This window comes from Suricata suricatta, chromosome 7 (assembly GCF_006229205.1).
Source record: "Suricata suricatta isolate VVHF042 chromosome 7, meerkat_22Aug2017_6uvM2_HiC, whole genome shotgun sequence".
NCBI lineage: Eukaryota > Metazoa > Chordata > Mammalia > Carnivora > Herpestidae > Suricata > Suricata suricatta.
In genome coordinates this window covers 12,625,758-12,632,634 of record NC_043706.1, presented here as the reverse complement: position 1 = coordinate 12,632,634, position 6,877 = coordinate 12,625,758, and positions in this window count along the sequence as shown.

Here is a 6,877-nt window from a genome sequence, read left to right as displayed (position 1 = left end):
TAGGGTTGTTCATGCAAGAGTGATATGTCAGAATCCAAAATGAGACTATTTGCATACAGTAGGCCCAGCCAGTAAGGGAATAGGTTAATTAGCCCAAGGCAGCTCGAGGGAAGAAAAAGCAGCAGCATAAAAGTCCTTTCAAAGCCAAGCAAAATGTCAAACACATTCAGAAGAGGTCCATTAGCAATGCAAATGTAAAATTGCCTGTACAACCGAATGCACAATATACAAAACCAGAAAACTCCTCGGAAGGTACTTCTTAAAGAACCCAGCTTTAGTGAATCTGAAAAGGAAGCGCCTTAGTTTATTTATAGTGTTTATTTGAGAGACACAGGCTTCGCGGGTCCTGAAGAGCTCTGGACAGACCCCAGGGCTGGTCTTCTGCTAATGGACCACTAACACATATTAGCCTCAATGCACAGATTCCAATTTATTCTTCTGAAAAGTGATCCATCGGTAAATGGCTTTTGCAGATAATACTAATGATAAATCAAGGATCCAGAGACTACCACAGGACCTGAAGCAACCTAGCGCCAGACGGATACAAATTTCAACATTTAGCATTTAGATGGGGCTCTCTCATTCTGGGGCTTGTGTTTCTTCTCCGCACTCACCAGCTCTGTACTATGTGAATCTCCCCTCAGGGAGAAGCACTGTGAGGGTACGGATTGAATCTTGCTGTATTTTCAGAGAACCACCAGAGGGCGCCACAGTTTGCCACCAGGTCCCTGGTAGCGGTTTGATTATTCATGAAATTGAAAGAATGGAGAGATAGATTATGAAAGTGGATAAGCAGAGAAGGGGAAAGGAAGGGATAGAGAGATACAAACAAAAATAGAAAAATAAAAAAGGAGAATGGGATTTTTTTTTTGCCTTTAGGATCCCTTTCTAGCTGCAGACAAATGGTCTCTGTGTTTCTAGTTACCTTCTTGGGGCTGAAATCCACCAATGGTTAAGCTGGGCCCCTGGGGGATTCACTTCTAGATGTACGACAGAAATGATTTCTTCACAACATGAGGCCACACACTATTTTATAAATGCTAACTTCCCAAAGAACAGATCCCCTTGTTCAAACGTTATTATTAAGAAAGTTACTGGATGAATTAAGACAAGCCTATTGAGGGTTTAACTACATACGGATTGCCTGAGCATCTCTGTTCTGAAAGCAGTCATCTTTAGCATCTTTATATCTACATGTTCACCCATCACTCTATTAGTATCTTAGAGTTGAACTCAGTTCAATAAGGCTCTGAATCAAACCATCACCACCAATAACCCTGGCAGCTTTAGAAATATAGGACCTCAGGCCCCACCCGCCCTCCTGATTTAGAATCCGCCTTTTAACCGGGCACCTGGGTGGCTCAGTCAGTTGAGCCTCTGATTTCGGCTCAGGTCATGATCTCCCAGTTCACGAGTTCGAGCCCCGCATTGGGCTCTATGCTGATGGCTCAGAACCTGGAGCCTGCTTCAGATTCTGTGTCTCCCTCTCTCTCTGCCCCTCCCATGCTTGTGCTCTGTCTCTCTCTCTCAAAAATAAAAAACATTAAAAAAATTAGAATCTGCACTTTTAAAAGGTCTCCAGATGATTCATATGCACAGGACGGTTTCAGAAACTCAGGTATGAGATTAAATTTTCTAATCATAAGCTCCTAAGCAAATTAAACATCTCTAGCCTTTCTTTCTGATGGAGGAGGTGTGGAGAAACCAAATGCAGAGTGGATGGAGGCTTGGAGATAAGCAGCTAATATTTAGGAAATATTCATGTGTTTATTTGGGGGTCAGTTAGACTCCATAGAGCTCTAAGTAACAAATGTTCCTTTTCTTCTTGGTCTTTGTGTCTTCACAAAATATAAGGAAACGCACTTTAAAAAATTGTTATCATCAGTATTACACGAGACTCCATCATCTCCAAGAAGAAATACAAAATTTAACAAAAGAAGCCTCACGCTCACATCTTTGCTACAATTCAAAACAATTTCCCCCATTACCGTGGGTTTACTCTCTTTCAGAAATGATAGGAAAATGAGATGCTTCTGATCTGGAAGATGTGGGAACATGTCCCAGCGGAGCCCAAGTACTATAAATAACAACTGCTTTACGTGGGAGCCACTCCGAGAATTTGGATACATACAGTCCTAAAAACGCGCCCCAAGGCCATGGCCGGAAACGGAACTGCTCTGCCCGGCACGCCCAACCGCGGGAGCTTCTCAGCTGGAGTGGATCCCACGACTGTGGGACACGCGTGTCTGTGCCCAAGAGAGGCATGACCTGACGCAGCTGGGTCAGTTCTGGAAAAACTGCAGGGCTGCTTGGCCTGGCCACGACAGGAGAGGTCGCCGGATCCTCCAAGTCCTGACTTGCCGGCGTCCTCTCTGCTCTCCTGCTAAACATACGGTCTGTGTAGCGCACTCCAGGCAGTTCTCCATTTAGGTGAACTGTGAAAAGTAGGCTGAACCCTGTCATCCGCGAGGCTTCCAGGATGGAGAGAGGGGGGTGGCGTGAGAGCACAATTAGCTGCCTTCACAGTGGATTGGACAAGCCCCAAGGGAAGTGGGTCACAGACTCATTCATCAGATACTTACCTTAGTTCTAATACGAACAGTGGGCTCGGACTGTTCAAGGTCAGTGTGGAGCGGATGGTATGCCAGAACTCTATTTTTAGTTCTATTCTGTTCAACATTTTATTAGCGCTTTTCTCTTTATCATATTTAGGGGTGACAGAAAGCTAGCAGAGAAATTTTATAGATTATTGCAATTGATACTCAAATACAGGTATCCTCCGCTTTTTGAAAGGCTGCGTTATGCTTGGCTTTAACTAAAGACCTACGGTAGTACCTGCTTTTGCAAACCAAAAGGATTCCAAAGAGGAGTTTGCTTTTACAAAAAAAGGCTAAAAGCAAAAAAAAAAAAAAAAGCGTTCAGCACCTGTTTTTGCGGTGAGCTGCTGTGGGGGCGGCTTCCCACCTGAGCAGCGAGAGGAGCGCCACCAAGCGTCTTTCCGGGGAACTACACCCAGCCTCTCCGCATCCAGCTGCCACAGTTGGAACCCTGTTCTTGGAGAGTCTGGGCTTTATCGGGATTTACTTGGTGCGTCTGTTAGCAAGACGTGCCCTACGGTATCAGAAAAGCCTAAAAGAGGTTATTTGGGGGGTCTGGGAATGCTACAAGTTTCTCTACGTATATCAGTGGTCATTGCTTCTTTACTTAAGGCCATTTGATCTTAGGAGAGTTTTCATAGGAACACTCTACTTTCAGATAGCAAAGGCGGGGGTGGGTGGGTGGCGGAGAACCTATATATCCTCGGAGGCTGGAAGTGATGGCTTAAAACCAAGAAAATTAAGATTCCTGAGAATAAAGTTTCAACAGCTCAATTCATTTAGTAGCAGGGGCTGGAGAGAGCTGGTTTAAGATTGGCTCACAGGAAGGAGCCGAGGAATTTTCTGTCTGACCACACATTTTATATGAACCAACAGTTTGGTCTGGTGCTTGAAAGGCTTGAATAGTGATGAGCTTCACTGATACGAACACAACGTTCAGAATAAAAGGGATAAATCCTGCAACATCGTATATTGGTAAAGCCACGGTCCAGGCGCTGCGGGAGGGGGTCAGGGCACAAGGGGGCGGGGCCAGGGGGGACTGATTGGGGCAGCGAGAGGTCTGGATACAAGGTAGCCAATTACACAGGCCTGGTTAAGGCCTCACAGTCAGAGGGAAAGCCAGCACTGGAAACCGCTTTCTCATTCTTTCCAACCATGATGCCGGGCAGACTGAGGTACCGGATGCCCCCTGGTGATGGAAGCCTGATGGCAAAACTTCCCTGTGGGGAAGACAGGACGCAGAGGGATGGGAGGGGAAAAGACGCTGCCCAAGGAGCCTGGGCACAGAAGCAGGACTGCAGCTAAGGCGGTACTCAGTGCCAGGGAGAGGTCTGGATCTTGTCACCTTACAGGAAGCGAGCCGGGGACCCCCAGCACCACCCAGCTCCCAGCTCAATGCCACCCACCCACTTCTTTTTTTCTTAGGTTTTTTAAATTTATTTTTGGGAGACAGAGAGAGATAGCGCGAGCAGGGGAGGGTCAGAGAGAGAGGGAGACACAGATCCTGAAGCAGGCTCCAGGCTCTGAGCTGTCAGCACAGAGCCCGACACGGGGCTCGAACCCATGAACGGTGAGATCATGACCTGAGCCCAAGCCGGACGCTTAACCAACTGAGCCGCCCAAGTGCCCCATCACCCACCCATTTCTGATCCGGATCATAGTGGAGCCGAGACCCCCATCTCCGACCCCGCAGACAATATCCTGTGTAGCTCAGACACACAGAACTGTGGATACGAACACCCCTCTCCCCATCAGTGGCCATGATGCATATGGCACGGCTGTGGAGACAGGGATCTGCCCCGCTGGATAGGATTTTAGTAGGAGGGGGAAAGGCAGAGAAGACAGCAGCACCATGAAGAGTAGTTGGGGGGGGCCCTTTTCATGTATAGATTTTTTTGGGCAACAATACAGCCCCGTTCCGGTGCTCCCTGGCTGGGGGCGCATCTAGAGACTTGGCGTCATTCCTCTGATTGGAAGCCTTGACGGAGATGTTGGAGGGGACTCCTCAGGAGGCAGAGCTGCTCTGGCTGTCCCCCGCCTGGCAGGTAGCTAAAGCACCGTGTCCCTCGTCCCTAAGTGGGGCCTGCTATATGCTACGGCCGTCAGCAACGCGGAGGGCGGGCTTCACCATGCTTGGGCGAAACTCTTGTCTGGTTCCTGGCTTCTGCCATGACTGCTCCTGGCCAACACGGGGACAGTGAGAGTGGGGGTGTTTTTAGTGGGGTTCGCCCCTGTGGGAACACACAGGGTGGGGTCCTCCGCATGGGGACACGGTGCATGTCTGTGCGAAAGAGGAGGGGAAGAGGGGCAAGGCCGGCAGCTGGGCTGCGCTGTCCCTGGACATCGGCTCACATGGAATGTCACTGCCGCATCTGGGTCGCCAGTGTCCTCTGGCAGCCTGCCTGTGCCGGAGTTCCTGGAAAGGCTCGAGATGGAAAAATAATCACTTGGAGGGATAACCATCTGGGCTGAAACTGGTCCCAAATGACTTGTCCCACAGAGTTTGAGTTTTTAAGAAAAGCTGGAAATGCCTTTCTGTCACGACCTTCCCGGCTCAGTACATAAGCAAATACCTTTCTGCGTTAACGTGTGTCCTGTGTGTCAGATTCGCCACCGCGGGACACCCACGCCTCTGTTGATTCACCAGTCTGGCCGGAAGGCTGGGGACGGTCAGATGCACAGGCCCTTGGGGGCACCCTGCACTTGGTGGCTCTACCCTTGCCCTGGAGTGAGCTCTTTGGAGGGTGGTTGGCCCCTCCATGGTCTCACCCCTGGGGCTGCTGAGACAGGGGCACCGTATTAGAGAGTCAGGGCCGGAAGGACAGGCATCTGCCTTTTTTTTTTTTTTTTTTTAAGAAAAAGAAGGATTTGGAGAGAATATGTGAAATTGACAGATATGGTATTTTCTGCCATCAGGTTGACTAGGCATCTAAATGGTTATTTATTTATTTTTTAAATGTTTTATTTATTTTGATACAGAGAGAGACAGAGCATGACTGGGGGAGGGGCAGAGAGAGAAGGAGACACAGAACCGGAAGCAGGCTCCAGGCTCTGAGCTAGCTGTCAGCACAGAGCCTGACGCGGGGCTCGAACCCACGAACGTGAGATCTGACCTGAGCCAAAGTTGGAGGCTTAACCAACTGAGCCACCCAGGCGCCCCAAAATGGTTATTTATTTTTGAGAGAGCACAAACCGGGGAGGGGCAGGGAGAGGGGGCCAGAGGATCTGAGGCGGGCTCTGTGCCGACAGTAGAGAGCCCAATGCAGGGCTCAAACTCATGAACTGCGAGATCAAGACCCAAGCCGAAGTTGGATGCTCAACCGACTGAGCCACCCAGCTGCCCCTCATGTTTTGACTCTCAGTTGAATGTTCTTAGCCCTACAGGGGTAGGGCTCACTACAGAATTCATGCAGTGCTCACCTCTACTGGCACATCTGGAATAGCAGGATAAATATTAATGTTATCATAGAAATACTGACAGGGAGGTAACACATCAATACTATTATTACTACGACTAATAAGGAGGACAGAGAGAATAAGAAAAATCAGCTAGGAGTGGGTAGAGTGTACGTTCTAAACCCGGCTTCACCCCTAACTGCCTCTGTAATGTGTTTTCTCCTTTAGTGCAATTTTTATCTTATTCAAATTATACACGTGCCCAGTTTAGGGAGGCAAGTGTTTCCACATTGTGTAATGCTGTAATTAATATCCCTGTCAAATAAATGGGCACAGGCACAGGGCCTGGCCTAATGCACACGCTCGGTAAGTGGTAGCCTTCGCAATTGTAATTCAGCAAACACTTTCTCGCCAGTTCCCGGCTCTTTCCCACACTTGTCTGCTGCGACTTGCTCCCGGTTCCACACTAAAATCCAATAGAGAACCTTCCAACTCTCCATCCTTTCAAACATCTGGGGTTTCTTCCCTCACAATGTGACTTATACAAAAGAGAAAGTCACGAATAACTGACCATTTGTTTTCTTTCTTCGGCTGGTCGTTGGAATGCTCATCGTTCCCAATGCACAGGCTCTCCTTCACGCCAAAGAGCGTGCAAACAAACAACTCAACATATGCAAGTAGAACAAACAGAAAGGGGGGCTGTGCTCAACGCAAGCTACAGGCATTTCCTGGTAAAGTGCATGGGTTCCTTCTCCCACTCCATCTGCTTTTCCACAGTCCTTCTTGGATGAGTAATTCCCAAAGGGCGCGGCGGGGAAATGCAGGACCTCTTCCCACATCCCACAGGAAGGCTGCCAGCTCTCTGCTTGCGCACACTCTCCTAC